We start from the raw sequence: 23,442 nt of genomic DNA on the forward strand, positions 1-23,442 counted from the left end.
ATTAAAGTCCTTGTTTTATCACAACACTTCGTGGTAAATTACTATTTTTATACTGATGAAATGCGTTGCCCTTTCCTTGTAACAATATTAATATTGAAGCATACTATAGATTATGTATGCGTTTTCATAATATTTTTTATACAGTTTGGTCCATTTAAAGTGAAGTAAATGCCCTCGTAACTTTTTTTTATCTATAATTAGATATAAGAACGCCATGCATGCCATAAAAATGTTAAGTCATGCACAGATATCTTTATAGTTTCTTTTGAGCTCTAATTCATTAAAATATAGTCATAAACAACCATGTTACTTTTTAAATGAGTCACACTCTGTAGTTATACACCATATAGATCATATAATCACAACAAAGACACTACGGATAGTGCGAATAATAATAATTAACATCTTACAATAATCTAATAGGACTTACATATTAATACAATGAATTGTGACATCCGTAGGTAGACACATTAATGTTAATCTATTTATTATTCCGTTAACCGCATACAGCGATTTTGCATTGAAAGCGAGACCATAGGTATTTATTGTCCTTTATGTCCGTCTACAAAAGTGTAATTAACTTCAGTACTGCTATATATCACGGTCATAAATTTACTCAGAGTATTCGTAAAATAAACATTAGCAAATCACGCCACTTCCTCTATAATAAACTTTATCGTTTCACCAACACCATCCATCGTGCTGAATTTATTTTTTGTCTGAAAACCACGAAGTTAAACAATTTTTAACAATTTACAACTATTAGTCAATTCTATGAACACAAAACATCGACACTTTGTTACGTCCTAACGGATAGGCACATTTTATTTCTACAGGTTTAATTGCTGTCATTAATAAAAATAACAAAACCTGTTTGTACAAAAGCTTAAACAAATATGCAGGGTTTGCAGGGGGACGTGCGAGGATTTAAAAGGGAACGGGAATTATTGAATATTGAACCACAAAAGAACAATCAGAGTTAAAACCTTTCATCACATTTCTCTGTGTGAGCTTTCATGTGCTTTGTGTGTGAAATATAATTAAAATTTTATCATAAAATGTATCTTTATGTTCGACGCCCACAATTCTCTATTTCATTCGTTACCTCTACATACAGTATCTAAAAAAATGAATTGAAACTGTACATTTCATAATATTATAAATCATTTTTTACAATATATTTAAAAAATTATGTATAGTATTAGTCATAATTTGAGCAATTATCCATTAGATTGTACAAAATATCATCCTTTTTAAAAGTAAATTAACCTCATGCTAATATCATGCCACCACGTTTAAAAGTGATGTAAACATTTAGTGTATTTATTTTTATAGCGTCTTGCAAATATAGCTAAATAGAACTCTAGAATTTCAATTTGGCATGATCAATGAAGGTGTTTTGTAGACAAAGGTCAATCTTCTTGGTAAATTTTTAGGTGGAAGTTGAAGTTTTTTGGCAGGTCTTCGCACAGAAGAACCTGTTTCAGCCAAATGTCAACGAATTGCCATTGTTGAAACATTCGACCCCCGACTTTTAGCTTTAGTAGAACTCAAAAATGGATTGGATTTACAGCTGGAAATCGATTCTCTTTAGCGTTTTTCTACGCGTCCCACCTCGTTTGAGAATCACAACTCTGTCATGAATTGAAAACAGTTGAATGGTTCTTGACACAACAAATTTTGAAACAGACCACCTGCGAGCTATACACGAACTTTATGTCTGTTGAAAAATTAATTCCACGGGGTATGTTTAATTTTACGAAGGGAAACAAATTTTTAGGGGCGTTAAACGATATTATAGCAACAAGTTTTTGACGCTTCAAAAATATCCATGAAAAGGATTTACTGAACATAAAAAATTGTTGTATTCAGCATGGATAAATTTTAAATTTCGCATAGTTTTTGATACCAAAATAGCAAAAAAGTAAAAAGTTACTGATTGAAATTACCTGAAATTTCAATAGTGTAAAATAAATGGTCAAAACTTGGGAACAGTTAAAATATATCCATTAATGAAGAATATCTAGATAATATTATTTCCTTCTGAATAAAATACAGTCTCTCAAATATAAATTTAAAATACAATTTAATGTAACAAACTTTATTGCTACAGTGGCGTAGATTCTGCAGGGTTATCCTCTTCCTCGCCCTACTTTCTATGCCACTGAATATTTTTTGAATCTCTTCTTGTTCGCTACATAATTTAGAAAAAGATGCTTTTCATTAATTTTGATTAATATAGCCATTTTTGATACATTTCAGTTTTAAACATAGGATATTAATAGGATGAGAAAAAGAGGAAAAATCTCCAGAATATACGCTACCGTATCACTGTAGATAAAGATTATTATATTGAATTATAAGTATATTAAAATAATACATACCAAATTTAAACACGTCTGGACTAAAGATTACGGAAATATGAGAAAGGGAACAATTTTTGAAATTTAAATTGGAGGGGCTGTGAGTTTTCTTCATCATTGAACATTTTCTAAGTGTTCCGATATTATATAAAATTTATTTAAACTATTAACTTTTGAAAAACCTTTCGTGATATTTAAAGCTTCCAAAAACTGAAAGATTTATCTGCAAAAACAGTTCAAAAAATATTGTCATAGTAAAGAATATTATATCGGTGAACGACAGACGCTTCAACTGAAGCTAACAATAGTAAACAAAGCAGAAATTTCGATCATATGTGTTGGGGGAGGAACAATAAATGATTTGGCGTCACACCTTGTGAAAGCTATTTGTCTACGGCGGTCGTGGCCGCTGAATTGTTAAAGCTAATAGAGCCCACGCACGTGTTTTGCTATCAATTCAAATGTGAACTGCAAACGCAGAATTATTTATTTACGTAAACAAAAGCTCCGACTGTTTGCAACCGCTGCAATGCCGATTGCAATTTTCACTTTGTTTTTAATTAGTGAAAATGAATCATTATTGCTCGGTTTGTACGTAACCGCTTGCATTTCTATTTGAATGTTGGCTCTGTTCAAAAATAGCTTTAGATTGGTTCAAATTGATTGATTGGCATTGCTTGAATGCGTAGGGGATTAACACAGATTTCCTAAAAATACAAATGGATCGTGACTACATGAATTTTTATTCTGTGGGAACGAACAAGATGTTGAATCTTAACAAGATCAAAGAGTAAGTACATTTTTAAAACACTAAAAAATTATTATTTTTGTGGAGATAAAATTTTGATAGAAAAAAAATAATTAATAAAATACCTAATAATAACCCTTAAATGGTTGAGCGATTAATAATAACAAATAAACCATTAATATATACTGAAATATGTCCTTAAAATGAGGCCTTTTATTGGAAGTCAAGGTGAATTATAAAGGAACAATCTTTAAAATTCAAAAATGCTTCGATACTAGTCAAATTTCACTACAGCGAGGAATCCATTCAGGAGGCAATCTGTTTTAATATACCTCAGAGTGGAACAGTTTTATCATGAAACGACAAGTGAGACTCTTCGGAGTTAAGAATTTGCTTTCCATGCGTAGCATTTGCATTGTTTTTTGGGTAAACGGCATCGATACCAACCAGGAATCGAATTCCTACAAAATTTACATTGATATTTGCTCCCTCTGCCTCGGAGGCACGACAATCAAATGGAGATTTAGAGATAACATTTCGTTTCAAGTAGTCTAAATAAAACTTAGATACTTATTTGGTTTCATTAAATGTCATGATTAACTTTTCACAACTGAATGTGCTTATTTGTGTCCCTAGGATATGGCTGTAGTGAAAAACATAATACACAATATACACAATATACATGAACAAATAACTCTTTCTGTTTTACAAAATGTATCTACTTTGATGGTGTCAAATTTAAGTAACCAAGTTATTTTTTCAATATTTAATTTACATTATGATATATGGTAAAAAATGTTAATAAGTCTGTGACAAAATTAAAATTCATTTCCAATGAATTTTTTCTAAAATATAATGTATATGCACACCATGGAATGAAATTCTAAAATATCTCAAACTGTCATATATTCTAGGTATTTTTCATATCATACGTTATGATATTTACTAAGTTTTACTTAATGAAAAGAGTACAAAATACCTCCGTAGGGAAATCAAAAATAAGTTATGACGTGCACCGAGATTTTATTGTCTCTCGTTTGAACTACTATTGAATCAAGTAGTAAATAAAAAGCTTAAGGTGTTCCCGTAGGCTCTGTATATTAAAAGCATAATTTAATCTGTAATCTGTTTCAAGTTGGAAGCGTATTTTCAATCGTGAATTGTTAAATTATTTTGGTTTGAGTAAATCGGTTTTAATATTTATTTGAAATTGTCAAATTTACATTTAATAACATAAAACAATGTAAATATGAATCAATATAGTAGTAATAATAATAATACGGGACAATTAAATATCAGTTTCATCGAGTATTTATACATCAAATATCGCCGGGGGCCTAGTTTATAAACACTAACAAATTTGTAAATAGGACAGTAAACCTGTATTTGTTATAATGCTATTCTGTTTGTTTTAATGAAAATAAAAATTATAAAGCCATTGTAGCTTGTTGGAAAAACTGTAACATACGTGTGTACATTACCTTGTGTTCATCTAAATTGCACTCATTAGTAAGTAAAGTGATAAACATACTGATCTACTAAAACTTTCGAAGTCACTTTGATGATAGAATAGAGAAACACACACACATCATACCTAAAACTGGCTAAAACCTTGAAATGAAGCAGGATAAAAGTGAATATCTTGGTGTAACGAATGAAATGATAAGCGATGATAAAAACGCTTCGGTCCTAGTCTGTTTTGTTTCGACCTAGTTATTCAATTTCATCTAAGAACTTTCAGTAACTCGATTAAAAGTTTTTTCATCTTATATTTACTTTGGAATGTACTGTGCTGTCGTGTCATTACATAAATGTTAATAAACGCTATGAAGTTTTTTGCTTCTACACAATTTATAATCTGAACTGATCGAAGTTTAAGTAAACCTTATATTATTCCAAACTTTATTATCTTGCCGGAAATTACTGTGCCACTTTATATAGGTACAGTGTGGAAGTTCATTATTTGATTATTTGATATTATTCAGCATATTTACCATAAAAAATGACGAAACAAATTAATTATAAATTATGAAATGACTGACAGTAATATAAATAACATACCCACATTGAACCCTCTTCGAATAATAATTGTTTTGTGTTAAATGTGATTTATTTCAAATTTATTTCAAAAATTAAGGTTTTCCAAAATAATAACTAATGACACTAAATTACCAAGAATCAAACTGTATTAATTATTCAATTTTTAGCAGGTTATAGTGAATTTTGATTTTGATTAAGATTTTATTTTGAGCGATAATTTTTCTAACAAGTTTCAGAACATTAACATTTTTAGGCAGTGAAAAATGTCTAACAAACTCCTACTTCCACTTTCACAGGTTATTAAAATAATTATTTACACCATTTGGCTATTCCACAGAGAATCAATTGCAGTAATTAGTCATTTTTATTTTGCTACCATAGATGTTCATTTGAACCATGTAACGGTCATGGGAATCGAATTCCAAAATCAATTTTTTACAAGCCTGGAAGTGTGTTTTGGATCGTTGTATTGTTGAATCTTTCAAATTACAGGCAAATTTTACACGTGATTACCAAGATGATGAAAACAATCAAACACCATGTTTAACGGTTGGTTTTTGTTAATTAAAATTTATTTTTTTTTTAAATTATTCCATATTTTTTATCACAAACACGTTTGATTTTTTTATATAATAATAAAATATAAAATTCTAGCTTATACATATCTTCTGGTATAACGTTAAATTATCCTAATTTTTAAAAAGTTGTTATAATTATGATCATCACTGTATATTGAGTAATCATTATTGATAATTATTTTTTTTTATAAAAAACATTTTCCTGATTTTTTACTATAAAAAATATAGTTGACTCTTGTAAACTCGTAAATATCAAAATAAATACTAGTGCAAATTTAGTATTGATCTGACAGATTAGTTAAAAATGGGTTTATTAGTATTTCGTTTAAAATACAAAAGTAAACTAATTGTAATGATAGTCCTGATTGATACTTTCATCACGCTAGTAATAACCAATGAATATTCATTGCCCTTTAACACATGTAGTAATGAAAATAAAAAAGGCACTTAAAATAAGACCTTACTAATATTGTACTATTTTATTATACCAAAAAGAACATTAACATATTTTTAGTGTTCATTAAGTTTAAGTATTATTAAAGATATGTCACTAAATTGTTACAATTTTAATAAAAACGTCGTCTATAAAACTGACATTCTTGTTTATTTTAATAGTTTTTAGCAAATTAACATCTGATTAAAAAACACCATAAAATTTGAGATTAACGAGTAATTTTAACTAAAGATCAGAAGATTCGGGTTAAACTGATGTTTACAAATATAAAATACGTTTTGCATCTAGCAATTAAAATATTCTCATTATTTAAAAAAAGTCAACCCAGTTTAATTAAAAAACACTCAGAACCGATAACATGATTTCGTAAATGCGTTAACCGAGAAATCTTTGTGGTAAAATGGTAATAGAGAGGAGATGGTGATCCAGTAGACAAAAAGCCAAATAAGGATCTAAGCTTTATTCAGACTACTTGAAATAAAATGCTAAAATCTCCATTTCATTGTCGTGTCTCCGGAACAAAGAGCAAATATCCATGTAAATTTTGTCAGAATCCGATTCCTGAGCAGAATCGATGCCGGTCGTTTAAAAAAAAAATACGGATACCTTACCAGTGAAGCAAATTCTTAACTTAAAACTGTTTCAATTGCCATTTTATGACAGAACAGAGTCCCACCTAATCTATATTAAAACAGATTGCTTTCTAAGCGAGTGGCTCGTTGCATGGAAATTTATCTATTATCAAAGCACTTTGGAGCTTATTCGTCTTTCTGTCTCTGGCTATAAGTTTTCAAGTATAGCTACATGTATATTCTAGGAAAACAAATAAATTTCGTTATTAAAATATGTTATGAAGTGGTCGCCAAAATGAAACGATTAAATTAGAGTAGTTCAGTTATAAAGTGATTTTTCATCTTAACAAATGAATGTTTCTCGTTTGCTGGATATGAGTATGTCTGTGTCAGTAAATAAATCTACCAATAACCGTAAATTTCACAGACAGCCGTAGTTGTAAAGTTATGCACCAAGCACTTTATTGCAAAAAATACGCGGCCAAAATACCGAAACGCATTAGCCAAATGCGCATTTATTGTGCTTTTTTGAATAGGCCGAAGGACTCACTCAGAGATAGGCGGTGCTATTTTGTTGTATTCATGGCGACGTGTAAAATTGAAAACGTTTTGAATTGTCACATAAACTGAACGGATCATTTGTCACCGAGCAATTTCACACGGTTTCCATGATTATGGGCACACACTCGCCCATCGAAATTTGCGTTATTAAGTCGAAAATGTACTGCGGTTATAAAAGAAAATAAAACTGCCATAATTTTTACGCTAGGCAGTTGCAAATTGTTATACGATTATCATTTAAATTCAGTTTACCACTACAGAGACGTTGCTCTTTGTAAATCGAATGGGCCAAAGCTTTTGTCGCGGTTTGGAATCTATTTAACCAGTGCGAAGATGGAATGCGATAAAGCAAAATTGTAATTTTAGTTATTTTCGAGGGTCGATTTAATTGATTCATGAAGCAGCGCTTTTTATCAAATACGTGTAATATCAATTTTCTCATTGAAAAGTGTGAAAGCTTCATGTTTGGGAAAAATGCCGTGAACACGAAACTCGATAAATGGGTTTTATGGTAACCGTAATACTAATCCGGTAACATCTCACACGCAATTTACTCCTTTGAACAATTTTCAACAGCCTCTTAAATATTGATTCAGATGACTTGATTCTTTGTTAAAAAAATACAATCTATATTTTATAGACTTTTATATAAAAAAATAAAGGTAAAGTATGTTCACATTTTAATATTATTTAAAATAGTTTAAATAAAATTTTTAATTAAATTTCAAAAGATAGTCAACAAAAAGGTTTATGCGTGATATAAAAATTGCATCTTTGAATTCTTTATAATTAGTGTATGTCAAATTCTACAGAAAGTGCATATTAATAAGTGTGTAAAAAATTAAAAATCATCGTTTTTTAATGAATTTATTGATTATTATAAAGTTATCAATGGCATAAAATGTCAAAAACTGCTTGAACTATCAGATAGTAACCAAGTAACTTGAGTTCTAAGATTCGGTTTACTACTGAGTTATTATAAACTTTTAACATTTTAACAAGCACTGAACTTATTGTGATTATAAAATTAAATACATTATTCAATTTCTGATGGTCTCAGTCAATTTCAGCGTTTTATTCGATGATCAGAGCTCACTGTTTTTAAATCGGTTGATTACCATAACTGTCTGTTGATATTTATGGGCGTTTCTAAAATATTTAATTTTTTATTGACAAACTCTAAACAATTTCTACAGATATTTTTAGTATGACATATATCCGGAAATTTGGAGATACTGTGAATTTTTTATTGTATAAAAACCGAGTTTTTCAAAAATAATTTCTAATATATTAAATATTTTAGTTACAACGATTTCTGGTAAATTTAAGGATAATTAGTATAATCTGAGACGACGTAACAGGTAATTTATTTGTACGAGTATTCTTAAAAGCCAAATTTTATATAATATTTATATATTTTTCAATATTATATATTTAGAAATTTACTAGAAATATTGTTATGTTAAATCTTAACTAATGATAATTTAATTATATATAAACAAATTGAAGTACCAAATAAAATTTGAGAAACAAATATAAAATATTATTTCCTTAACAATTTTTATTTATTATACATAACATTTACACTAACCTCTAGATATATCTTGGAAAGAAGAATTATACAATAAAAATATACATATCATTTTCAATAAACAAAAATACAGTACCATTTGATTTAAATAGCGGTTTATAATATCAATGGATAAGTCTGAAGCTATACAAGCGAAATTTCTAGGCAATTGGAATTAAATAGGTCCATTATTTTCAAGATTATCAAACTTTTTCTTTAGAGACGATCTGTAGTTAATGTCTCCTGAAAAGGTAGACCTAGAAAAATTACCAGCAAAATTTTAGAATATCAACTCAAATTAAGAAGGAACTAGGGGATGCTGACATCTCTGCTCAGTTCATTGTCGTCGAAAACCTGCGAAGAAACCATAAAACAGAGAATGTAAACTGGACTATTGCCAAATGGAATTCAGTACTGTTGTTAGTTGAAACCAAACCAGATGGTATTTGTTGAATGAGTCGTCCATAGAACAAAAGGTTTGATCCAAATTAATAATAGTAATGGTTTGGGGATGCTTTTCTGGAGAGGAAGTGGGTCCTAAATGTCTTATAAATGACTAGAGATCTAGAAATAGTCATAATAATTGAAATCAGCCCGGGGACATCCCGTATATTTTGTTACATTTTATTTTAAGGCGAATTTTAAATAATTAATTAAAATGATAATATTAATTAAATAATGAATTATATAAAATAAAAATAGGATTATTTTGAGCAGCTAAGTAATTACTCAGAAATGATACTTTTTTAATTATTTTATTTTTATTTTATTCGTCGGAAATCATCACTTTTTATGACAAACAATTAAAAATTTACTACAGTACTTATAATTTTAATTTAATTTATAGTAGTTGAGAATTTTATCATAATTAGGTAATTATTATAAAGGAAAGTACGTAATAATGACGTGCATTAAGTGATATTTTATCCTAAAACTTTTATTATGAGACCTAATTATATCATTTGCACATTAAAAAGTGCAATTTACTTGATAACACTTTAGGAGAAATACATCGTAAACTCCAAACTCGATTAATGTATTTAGTGGTATCATAATAATAATCCCATTACAACACACACAATTTACTTTACTGAATAACTTTCAATGGCCTATGTAATATTGAAGGGTATTCATCGATGTTTATTCAGGTTTTCGGGCGATACCACAAAAAACGTTATCGTCTTTAAAATGTATCGGCAAATATTTTCGCGAATGCGATTGCGCACTTACAAAACTAAAAACATAAAATCAACCGTCTTAAATTATCACCCTGCAGTAAAATGCTAAAGACATTCATAATTTCCATTTCAACCGACTTTATGCGGCATTTTTTCCAAACTCCGGTCTTTATCCCTTTATATTTCCATACATAACGACTTCAGATTACACAGGATTTCAAAACCATTAAGCCCACAGACCTGTACGCCTTCACTTTTGTACTGTCGCCGGCAGAATCCGTTTGATGTGAAACTTGTTTCACTTGATTCAATTAAACATTTTAACATTACACGCAAAAACGATTTATAAATTATTTAGTTGGTGGCATTAAATCAATTATTTGTGTTACTTAAAAGTTCTATATTCCGGTGATGTGTTCTATGAAGGAGACAACACGGACTGAATGTTGATTAACTGAACAATCGGGAATATAAACAAGGAACGATGTCCTGGACATGCTCTTTTATCTAACGGATACCCCAAGAAATTGCGGCTTCCCGAAGGAATTGCGGAGTGTTTTTAGTTAAGTGTGATTCCATGGAATCACCGTTACGTTGACGTTACGTATGGATATTATAATTATTGCATGTACTTGAAATTGTGTCGAAGTTGAGATTAAAAATTTTCGCTGGATAACACGATTTTATTGCGATAATGTTCCTTATGTTCGACGTGCTTTTAATTTCACTGTGTACGTGCATAAATTTGAAATATTGTCGCATTTATGTTTTAAAAAGTATTCCTGTGTTAATATTAATCCTGGCTATTAATATTTATCACTGTCACCGTTATTTCGCATGTATCATGCTTCAATTTCCTATTAAAATTTATGTTTATGAGTTTACGGCTTGAGGTCGACGAAAAGTGTCAAAATCAACCGAATAAATAATATAATTTAACCCGAATTATCAATACGGAAGTCCACATTTAAACAGCGTAAAATAATTTGAATTAATTATTATTATTATATAAATTACATTTAATTAAAACAATTGACGGCCGATAATTTCATGTCTCAGAGACGACACAAATTTACAATTTACAGTGAGTTTCAGTTCATCATTGGCAGGACGTAAGTGAGTAATAATAAATTCAAATTTTAAGGGCGGTCTTGTGGTTCGTCGTAATGAAATTATCAATTTATGCAGGCTAATTTTGTTTGATAAATACACCGGAAGCTGTGAACGATTATTTTTCGGTGGGGGAGATAAAGGTCCGGTCTTTCGAAATTATGAGCTAAATTTAAAACTGTAAAGTGCAAAGGGGTTCGGATTTTAATTTATGGTTTTTTAGTGCTTTGACTGACTTTGTTTTTTAGGGGAAATGATGATCTCCATGGAGTTGCTTGTTGAAATAAATGATTTAATTAATAAAGACTCGATCATCTGGAACTAATTGTGAATCAATATTTGCAAAATATTATATTATTACATTGATTAATTGATTTTAATTGATTTTACATTAAATGATTGAACCTTTTTGAATATGTTTTTGTGAAAACAGATTTTAATTAGTAATACTACTGACTACTATTTTTTATGAATTTTTATTGTCTCTACCTTTGGGAATGACTGTTTATTTATTTTTTATTGGTGATGGTGCCACGGAATATAATACGTATAAAATGCGAATGTCGCCGTTCTCAAGAGAATTATATACTTGTGGTCAAATATCGTATGCAGTAGAGAAAAGTTATATATAAAATTGTATTTTTTGATTATCAAACATTTTGATAGACTTTAACGTATTATTTAAAGGACAAATCAGTTTCTGGACTATTTGACTAAGTATTTTCCCAAACTTTTTGTGTCCAAGGGCCCCTGCATGGTATAAGACTGGATATGCAAAATATTATTACATTTGCGCCTGTAATTATTTGTTTCAAAATATTATTTTGTTATCAATAATTATTATTATATTTATTAATAATTGCATATTTTTTATTTTTCCGTGGCCAAAAGCTTTTTACTTTGTGTTTCTTTATTGATTTAAATTAGAAAAACGTCTATGAACAAAATTTTCGAAAATTCGAATGTTAAAAATAAACCAATCTTATCGTCAACTAAAACTAAGGCTAACAAGGAGAAAATGGGACTTGCTGAGATTAGTTCAAAGAGTGTTAGAAGATTGTTAGATGGGAGTCCGTTTGATTCCAGACAACGCAACCTAAAAATGTGAAAATCCAATTTGACGTGCTTAGGATCACATTCATTGGATTACAGAGTAAGTGGGCACGAGTAATTTTTCGTTTTAGTCTATATTTAATTTATAAAAAATGATGTTAAATATTATTTTATTTTTCAAAATTATATAAAAGGCCCAAATTTTACGTGTATTCAATGAAACAATATTTAATTAATGGAATATTTCTAAAGCTCTTTTACTAATTTTTACGTGTTTCACCGTTAAATTCTTAACAGTGAAAATTAAAATAAAATTAAAAATTCTGATATAAATAACTAGGAACACCAGCGCAATAATCTAATCACTAAAATTAACAGTAACCTTATATAATGTTAAAATAAAATAAATATATATTTATGTTCACATAACATATATATTTCTGGTAAAACAATATTTATTTCAAAATTGTCGACTTTTGACTTCTATTTCGTGGACATTGCATTTTATACCTGAATGGTTCACGTCTAGAAAATACTTGAATGTTGCAGGTTAAACCACAGTCATGGCCAGCTGGCAGAAATCAACCGATTCTAACATTCAATGCATTTCCGGAGCATCCTCGTTACATTATTTTCACGCGGTGACAGAACAAAATATTTTTAAAATTACTATTTTAATAGATATAGTTTTATTCAATGTTAACAATAAATTGGATATTTTAGAACCATACATAGAAGCATAGATACGGTACGAGGAATAAATATATAATAGTTATAAAAACATGACCGACACCTACCCTATGCCCAGGGTGGATGAATTAAAATTACAAAAACGTGTTACAATTGACTGTCAGCCACTGATTTGGCAAATCCCTGTTGCTGAAGAGGTTCAGAATAAGCCATTTCGAACATTGAGGTACATTATATACCGTTCAGCCTAAGGAATTCACTCACCACTTTCATAAGAATGACACATCGATTCAAGTCCATTTAGTTTACATATTTAGATGACATTTTGGTCTGATCTGTGTGAAAAATTAAATAGGTGTTTCTCTCTTTCATAAGAATGACAAATTGATTCAATGTCCATTTAATTTATTTATTTAGTCACACATTTTCATAACTCTGAAAATAGAATAATATCAAAACTGGACCTAAAAAAGTTAGTCCATATTAATTAACAGAATAAATAAATCACTTTTTTTGTCTGTTCATCATAAAGACAATATACCATATTAAAAATTTGTCATACTATGAAGGAAAGGATGAAGAAGAGGTTCCACCAACACTTCAAGTGACAAAAAGAAAAAGGGGTTAGTCCAGTATAAGAAATGTTGAATTATGGTGGTGGAGAAATTATGGTATATAATTTTGGAATCAGACGATGAAATGTCTCACCAACACATCACGTGATTTGGTCAGTGAACGATATATCTCGTAAATTTTCAAAATAATTGTCTCAGACTTATTTAGCAGTAAACTGGTAAACATCTCTTCTTGTTTCTCATAGTATTGGTAATTCTTATTTATAATTTTTGTGCAGTTTCATTTTGACTAAGGATTAAATAATTATACTAAGCAAAATATAGCTAGTAAATAATCGATTTAATTTCACAGAGACCATTGAAAGATCATAAACATGATAGGTCTAGAAATTTGAAAAAATCTATCTATAATATTTCATATTATCAAAGCTTAACCATTAAAGAATATGCCAAGAAAATTTTTCAAAATTCAAATTATTTTCGGGCATCCGGCTCGGCCGGAACGAATCGAACAAAAGACGTTATGGATCATCCCCGTCTACCTGCGGTCATGTAGTTGTCAAGGAAGGTCCCATGTATGAAGCAGGAATGGTAGATTGAATAAATAAAAGTATAAAATATCACTTTGTGATTTAGACTTCGCGTAATTTTACATGAAACATTAAACGCGTTTATCTTGAAACTGTTTTTTTTTAAATTCTTATCATGATTTTTTAATTTCTACTGAACCGATTTATTTGAAATTTTATGTGTGTCTTCTTTATATATTCCCCTATCGAACTAATACCAATTTAAAAAATTCGGAAAATTATAAAATATGGTTTAAAAATATATCATATTTCATCAATTCAACATATTTTCACTTAATACAATAGCAACATTTTTCTAAATTAATTTTTTTTATTTTATTTTTCATTTTAGATCACTCGGAGGGTTACAATCGTTACAGACTTCGCGCAGTAGTTTTTTGGGACCCTTCAGTTCGTCACCCTATATCTTTTTCAATACTTAATTTTTTCACTTTTTTTAATGTATTCTTTAAATATTAATAAATAACTTGTAAAATAATGAATAGTAAAAATATTGTATGTCTTTTTTTATTCTACTTGAAAAAGTATCTAAAATTCATGCTTCTAGACCAGAATATCCCCTTAATTTAAGTAGCACAACATTTTTAATAGTATTAAGTAACAAATACCAGTTTCTAAAAAGTTACAATTTGGTTGTAATCAAAAATGAAAGAGCTCTGTTGACAACTCTAAAATTTATATCGTTATTATTATTGATGGACTACTAAACGGTAATTATCTTAAATGCTTCAAAATTTTAGAACTTTTTAAACATTACATTGTTTCAGATCGATCCCCCTAGTCAGCTCTAACAAAGTTACGACAAAACATACATTTACTACCAAATTACATGTAATAAAATTTTATTTAAAGATTGATTTTGATCATAACATAAATTTAATATGTTTTCACCGTAACCCTTTTTAGGTTTTGTTCCGTACTAAAAATTGTAATAAATTCAAAAATTTATGTACGTAATAAATTTAGCAGTTTAGGTCAGGTAATTTTATTTAATTCTGCGGAAGCTGTGAATATTTTTTAGTTGAAAAATAAAGGTCCGGTTCTACAATATTATGGGGCGAAATTGGAACTGAGTGCTTAGGCGGCGAATTGTAATTTATCGTTGTTTTTGTGTCTTTCTGGATTACTGTTTCACAGAAAAATAAGTGTGACTGGAAAGTAAACTGTTAGAAATAAAATAGTTTTCTTATTCTGAACAATATACATAATTAAACAACCGAAGAATTTTACCATCTATATATGTATATATATATATATATATATATATATATATATATATATTTGTTTTGTATTTTATTTTTGTGCTGGAAGAAACGTTTCATTTGTTTTAATTTTTATTTGTCTTAATTGGGAATTTCAGTTATGAACAAATCGAATAAACTTGCAGTTGCGAGTTATCTCCAATTTCGGGACAATCAGAAATTTACTGCGCAATATAATCCCTTAATCGCCTATGCAGGCGGTCGTTATCTTCCACGGCGAACAGAAGATGTAATGTTCGATAAGAAAACTTTATGTAGAACAGAAAACCGTAAAAAGAATTAAGGACAGATGAACGTATTTTATGGTATATTACGTTTATATTTTCGTTGGAGAAATATGGCCCTTAAATTTCGACATAAAAAGTACCAGACAGCAGTTTTTTACAAGTTAATCTCTCCGAGCAACATATATTCCGCATTTCAGTGATTCCCTAATAAAAGGCCCCCTTTATTAGCATCAGTCTTTCGGTTCATTTTTGGTCGGGAGCCACTCCTTATCTTTATGGACGATAAATATCGCTAGGTACGATTCCATCCACGTAAGGGATTTTATTATGCAGAAAGGAGCGCATAAGTGATTATCGTCATTAGGGCATGTACTTTTGTTCTAATACCGGCAATGAAATTTTATGAACGTGATAACTACACAAGAATAAATCGTTGTTGCTTCAGTCAACCAATTTATTAAAACAGTAGCATATAAAAATAATTTGGTATCCGTTATTTGTCAATAGGAAAAGATATTGTTATTGTCGTTGTGAAACTCGTATAGACGTTAAATCTTTAATAAAAATATTTCTCGATTATCCCTAATGTAACGTTACCGTGAAAGAAAATGCACTTAGCAGGATGGAGACATCCTTTCTTACGTCAGTGACAATTAATTTCCAGATAGGGCGTATAAATCGATCCTAAGAAAATGGCACAGAAACAAACGATGTCTATTAGTTCCCAATTCGCTTTAATGCACACCCATAAAGTTGTGTCACTCACCTTTTACACCAAGAGGGAAGAGTCTGGATGCAGCATGTATGTCCGATCCCAGGAAATCGAATCCCTTCAAGACGATTAGTTTTTCATTACGATGTGACGTCTTTTATGATTAGAGCAGATGGTTTCATGTTTGATGGTATGTAATTTTATCGGTTTCCATTGCAACTAATAGTGTGATATGACAGAAATGTGTCCAAAGAAAACACTAAAGAGAAATTTTTATAGCGTAGATGAGTTATTTATAAATATCTTTTTTAATTTTATATTTTTTTCAATAAAAAATTGGCAGGGTCATTGATTTAATACTACGGTTTTAAATAGTGGTTATTAACAAGTAATTTTCTAAATTTTAAATATGTTTACCATAACTCTTTTATTTACTTTTAAAATAATTGTTGTTTTATATAATATTATAAAAACTACAATATTTTTATTCTATTATATATATTTTTTTCTCAATTGAACTGGAGCAACAACAACAACACTTTGTATCCACTTTGCTCCATCATTTTGGCCCATCTCCATGGCATATACTCATTCATCATTTTCCAAATATAACACAAGAAAATATATTTTTTCCAACTTCTCGAATTCATGTTCATTTAAATTTTTAAAATTTCATCATTTCTTTAATATATGGAAATAAATTGTTGTTTAATATATTCCTGAACATAAATCAATCTAAGGCCTATGCCAGAAGAATTGAAGCATCCCCATAGCATATTTCACTGAAGGTATAAAAAAATTCTTGTGTAGTTTTATCCCTGAGGACATTTAACATAAGCAGAATCATCATTTTTTTATAAATTAAATTTAGACTCGTCACTGAAAACTCGTCAAAATTGGACTTTTAGTAGAAATCAGGATTTTTTTGTAAATCTAGGGTCAAATAAATCCCCATCCATTGACCATCTTCTCATAGCCTTTGAACTAATTTTGAACTATTTCCTCCAGTTTGAATTTTTGTTCTCATATTTTTCCCATCTTATAAACTCAATAAGTATTAAGTAACAATCACACTCTAGCAATGTGCATAATTTTGACCAAAGATTGGTAGAATTCGTTTCCTAATTAAGGGGCTAATTTGTCAGGGAAGGATTAATTTTACTGCTCTTTAAAGGAGACATTATATCCACCGCGAACAGACACATATGTTTCCCTAGATGCCAGTAAATTAGAGCCATCTGCATAAAACACCAGTTCTGGGTCAGCAAATCGTGAAAATTTATTTCAACTCCCTCATAAATACACTGAATTAACAATTACTCAAGCCTCCGGAGAGCTGCGGCGTTAATAGTATATTTCTCATAAAAATTCAGACTTATTCTGAGGACCTATTTATATAATTGTTGTTTAGTTTCCAGTGATCCTTCGGTAAGAACTGATTATTTAGGGATGTAACAAACAGATCCTTAACAGTTTCGTCTTAACAAGTAAGCATCGTGAGCTGAGATTCAAGTTGAGTGTAATAGAATTGCTGAGAGCACTTTATAGGACAAAGTAATATTTTATATGTAATATTTGCCTGTAAACACTTGAACAATTATATTAATACCTCAAACAACGAGGCAAAGGATGGCAAACTTTGTCAACTATTTAAAATCTTATTACGGGAACATACCTTTGGGTTATGTAGCGCGCTATTTTGTACAAATGTTTACTTCCTAAGGTTGTTTGAATAGGAAACTTACTATTAGTCTGGGTATCAGGGATTGTTAGTGGCACTTCAGCGAAAAGTGGATGTGGAAGTTAATAGAGGGAAATAGTTTCATTTAGCTGAATTTGCCGTTTTACATCACAAAATTGAATTCATTAAATTAAAGAGATCTTATTCATTACGTCCTTGGATTTATTAATTAACAGTTCCGAAGGGTAAGAGGATATTTTTTATAAATAAATTAGTAATTTTATGGAAATGCGGAAGCTAATTAATATTTAATTTACTTTTGCGTTTGATGTTATAAATTAATTCACGTCACTTTAATAAAGGTTACTTTCATACTGTGTGTTGAAAACAAAATAAAAAGTATTTTATTCATACTTAAGAACCTCTTTAAAATACAATACAACTGTTATTTTTTTCGATACAACTTTTCAAGATTTCCCCAATCGTGCCTGACATGTTCCACTCATGTCGAGTAGCTTGTTGTTCACTAAAGCGTCCTTTGTTTTGATTAATGGATTTGTTATGTTATTTTGTTTAGTATTGAAACTTTTTGTACAAAATAATTGCTTTTTGTACAAAAGGTTGCTGCCATACAATACCCAATAATTTACAATTAAATCTTTTTTAACATTTTCCCATTTGCCATAAAAATGAGCGTCCTTTTTTCCCAGGGAAAACAATCCCAGGTTGACGGTTGATGGCCGGCCATAAAGAAGCTAGGAAGGACTATGGGGATAGTGTACGCGGAGAATTCACTTAAATCGTTTTGACAAATGTATTCCCGCGCAACTCCAGAAAACCCAGAATTATTTGCGATAAAAACGACTGAAACACACACGGCATCCAGAAAACACAAAACTGTGTAACGCTGTAAATATTCCGAGGAAATGAGAAACGAACGCTGGAATGGAGCTAAGGATATTTTTCTTGTAGGAAACAAATGTGGTTACATAAACTGCGATTCTTATGGTGGATTATACAGTTCGAGACACACCCTTCTCGATTAAAGACACAACAATTGTATATAGTACCTAAATAAATTTAATTGAAAAATATTATTATGCATACAATAGTTTTATTCATTTAGAAAACTGCACGTACACTTACAAAAAAATATTGTTAATATAATATCTTCTCTAAAATGTGGGATACTACAGACGATGTAGATGGCTCTTAACAACAAATATTTTTATATAAAACTCTATGTAGCCAAATGTTAGTTAATTAGAGCTTTTGTGTGAACATAATTGAAGTGACAAATTAACAAACAATGATTTTATTAATGTTATATTTTCACATTCATCACCTCCGTTAAATTTTTGGGAAGTTTAGGACGACTAAGGGAGCAGAGCATTCCTTAACTAGTTTTGCAGTATGTTTTGCGACATTATCGTGTTGCATTTGCAATATATCACTGACCTTACGATAAACTGGACCCATACCTTGAACAGAAAAGCAACCCCAAACCACTATCTTTTAAAGATGAAAATTTTAACCTTCTTCTATCCGTACGGCCTACTTTGTTTGAGATTCACAATTCTGTCACGAATTCAAAACAGTTGAATGGTTCTTAACACAAAAGATCAGCGAGGGATAACAATTTGTTTTACTCCAATTTTATAAAGGTCATGTTCCTATAATGTTCATTAAAGTCAGATTACATATTACAGTAAGATTAACAAAATCGTGAAATAAATATGGAATATATATATTATATATATATATATATATATATATATATATATATATATATATATATATATATATATATATATATATATATATATATATCCCGATTTTATTTGAGTCTAACACATGAAGAAATATCTTCTTTTATTTATTTCTTCAATATTTTCCTGTATCATATCTCGATAGATATATCATATAATATGTAAATAAGACATCTCATAGAACTATTCGTAACCTAAATTAAAAATTGAAAATTATATTCAAGGAATCCCAGACTCAAAGAAATTAATTTCCGGGAACACGTTCAGAACGTAATATCCTTGCAATTCATCTCGCACTTAGAAAAAATCTATTTGAGTAAAGCTGCAATATTGCAGGAATATAATTATCACTTTTAATTCAAATTAGTTAAAGAGCGTATTTTGGGCACAAGAACAAAATATTGATAAGCATTGTTTTGTCACTTATCAAATGGGATCTCAATCTTTTATAATATTAAAATGGTTAAAATTACATTATTAAATGCAGTTTTAATAAAAGAAAAATATTTGAATGTAGAAAAGCAAAAATGGAACGTATCCATTAAAGAGAATATTCAAAAATACATTTCATTTGTCCTTTGATAAATCTTTTAAGATTTATGAAGAATTATTTAGCACCCTAATGTAGGTACTCGAATTATAATTGTTTCACAACTTTTGACAAACAAAAATCCTTTTCAGGAATGTCAACAACTTTCCAAACAGCATATTACAGCAAAACCCACTGTCACTTCCACAACAATATTTTTCAATATACCTGGACGCCATTAACGAAACGATATTTGCGTCGCCTTTTATAGTGCAAAATGACAAAGGGAAATCGATTGCGATTGCGTTTGATTTGAGAATTTGGGTCATGCGAACTGAAATGTGTTCGACTTTAATTCTTGCACAACCAATCACCACCTCTAATGAAGTTTTGATCATGTAAAAGCCGTTATCCCTTCGATCGAACCGGTACCGAATCCCTACAAGAACAATGGTTTCAACCGTTTATAAAAAATTCAGTTCGTCCTCAATAATTTCATTGACATTGTAACATTTAAATCGCCTCAATCTTTGGCTTGTTCTTACAAATTTTCAATTGGCAGGGAATTTTCACGAACTATTGTTTGAAGTTTAATTGAGGATTAATAATTAGAATGATTGATTTTGTTCGTTGATGTACAATATTAAAAGGTCAATCATCATCTTACAATTAGAGAAAGTTCGCGTGAGAGTAACATTAGATCAATCGTGGAACGTTTAATTGGCAGTTATTGTGGTTAAATTGAATTTGTATTCATGTTTAAGCTTATTTTGTCGTTCAAGTACTCCAACTTAAGTAATATAATTTTTCTCAGTTGCAGTCTCTTATTCCTTACGTCGAAGTTTTATTTAAATTTTTAGATCAGACGAATTCTGAATTTATAATGAAAACAACAAACTGCCGTAAGATATACCAGTTTAATTATTGAATTATTTTTAATATGAATGTTTTGTTGTTTTTTTTTTCCGTCTCAACGCCGACTTAACAGTTGAAATGCAAAAGAAAATTAAGAGTCACTCTTGCATTAAAACGTCATAAAGTGAACTTTAATAAATACCGCACTTGGATGCGAGAATTATAAAATGAAGTTTTATATATACATTATTCGATAAAAAGTAACTGCCTATAATAACGTTTTGTGTTTCTAACGTGCAAAATCATTTAAGATGTGAAACTGACAAAGCGACGAGAACTTTCATAAAAGCCCGGCCCATAATCATAATTCCAAAATCAATATGATCATTTTCCCGCCAATTTGCTCCTTTCTTTGATAGATTCCCGACGAATCCAATATAACAGAAATTGCAGAGAAAATAATATAAACTACAATAATACAAATCGAGGCCGACTTTATTTATCGACTACGTGCGTTGTTGTATATTTTTTATTTATTGAACTCTAGAATAAAAAAAGTGTTCAATATTACTAAAATAACAGTATACCTATATTTGCAAATTGTTTGGGAACTTTTCCGGAAGTCGGTTACACCTTGGCATTATTTAATGTGTCTCGTAATTTCGGTAAAACTGCTTTCATAATCTCTCCGGAGCACCTGCTGTTGAAAAGCTTTTATGCAACTACTTTAATGCACAGTTCAAAATTATATAGACGCCGCGCACCGTCGGACGTTAGGTTGCATTTCACCTAATTGAATTTACAAATTAACACGGAGTTCAGAATTCAATATGTTATTCTGATGACTAGCTTATTAATAATAATCAAGGCTTCCGCAGGTCGCTATTGAAATTTTGTGTGATTGCACGTATTCGTCAACAAAAATAATAATAGAGGCAAGGATTGTGGTAAACCTTATAAAGACCTTAAAGAAAAAGTTTCATAAAGTAACATCCCACAATGTTTCAAAGTACGTAATACTCTTCTTTTCATACCATACAACTTGGGCTAAGAAAAAACATACCACAATACAAAATGTAATTGAAAAGCACGCGAAACGCAGACTTCACATTGTTGTAGAAAAAAAATACACACGTCTCATAGAAATACTTGTCAGTTGTGCTTATTGTTTGGGTAGCAACCCTAATAACTATCCTCAAAGTAAATGTTGCGTGTCGCTTATTTCCGTTTAAAGTGTAATGTGATTGTTCCACGTGACACAGACTTAGCTTTTGAACTTGTTCTGGAAATATAAATGTGTCTGGAATGATTTCATTACCTCAGGCCAAGTTGTAATTGAAGTTTAAAAAGGAATAGACATGCTTTTAATAATTTGAATGTCTATAATACTAATTACAATTAATTAAATGCATTATTTTAAATGTGTTTTATGAATCTTTTATTAAGATCCACAAAATATAAAAAAAAATTTAATGATAATAATTAATTAAATTTATATTTCATAGTAATTATTACGACAATCCGTTTGTTTTAATTTTATATTTTAATGATATTTGAATAAGTAATGTATTTAATAACCGGGTATATATACATATTATAATATTCTATTTAATTAATATCTGATTTTTAATTTGAATTTTATTATTATTAAAGTTAAAATATTAGTATTAGAATACGCTCTAAGGGGTCTATAGGATATAGAATATTTAAGAAACTTGTTAAATTCTCTTATTTAATTAGCACGTAATTTGAAGTTGCTTATTTCGGAAACTTGTAATTATTATAGTTTAAAAAAAAATGCTTTTAAAAATTTAAATGCGTAAATTTCTGTAATTAATGAAATGCACTATACAAATTAATAAAAGTATTATTTTAATAAATGCAAATTTAATTATTATAATTTCTTTGTGATGTGCTATTATTAGTATTTTATAAATTTTTTACTTATATCAATGATTTAGTATCAATAATTATATTTATATATGTAGAATAATCATCGCCATGATATGCCATGCAATTTCATAATTATGGTTTGTTATAATAATTTAATTCATTATCAATATGGTAAGTTTTAATTTTATATTTTAATGATATTTGTATAAGTAATGTGTGTATTTAATAATAGGATAAAGTGTATTATTAATATTTTGTTTAATTAAAATCTGATTTTTAATGAGAATTTGTTGTTTATTAAGGCTAAAATATGGAATAAATTATTCTTTATTCTGTACATTTCCTGATAGGTATTTAAATATGCCTCTTTCTTATTTTTAATATTAGAATATATTTTAAACTCAAAATAATAAACAATATATATTTATATGA

The 23,442-nt window shown here is 29.3% G+C and overlaps 1 protein-coding gene across 1 annotated transcript in view; it reads right to left on the reverse strand.

Moving 5' to 3' along the window:
• Positions 1-23,442, reverse strand: part of LOC109605311 (zwei Ig domain protein zig-8) — a 326,759-nt gene that overhangs the window by 18,160 nt on the left and 285,157 nt on the right. The window lies entirely within an intron of this gene.

This window comes from Aethina tumida, chromosome 1 (assembly GCF_024364675.1).
Source record: "Aethina tumida isolate Nest 87 chromosome 1, icAetTumi1.1, whole genome shotgun sequence".
Taxonomy (NCBI): Eukaryota; Metazoa; Arthropoda; class Insecta; order Coleoptera; family Nitidulidae; genus Aethina; species Aethina tumida.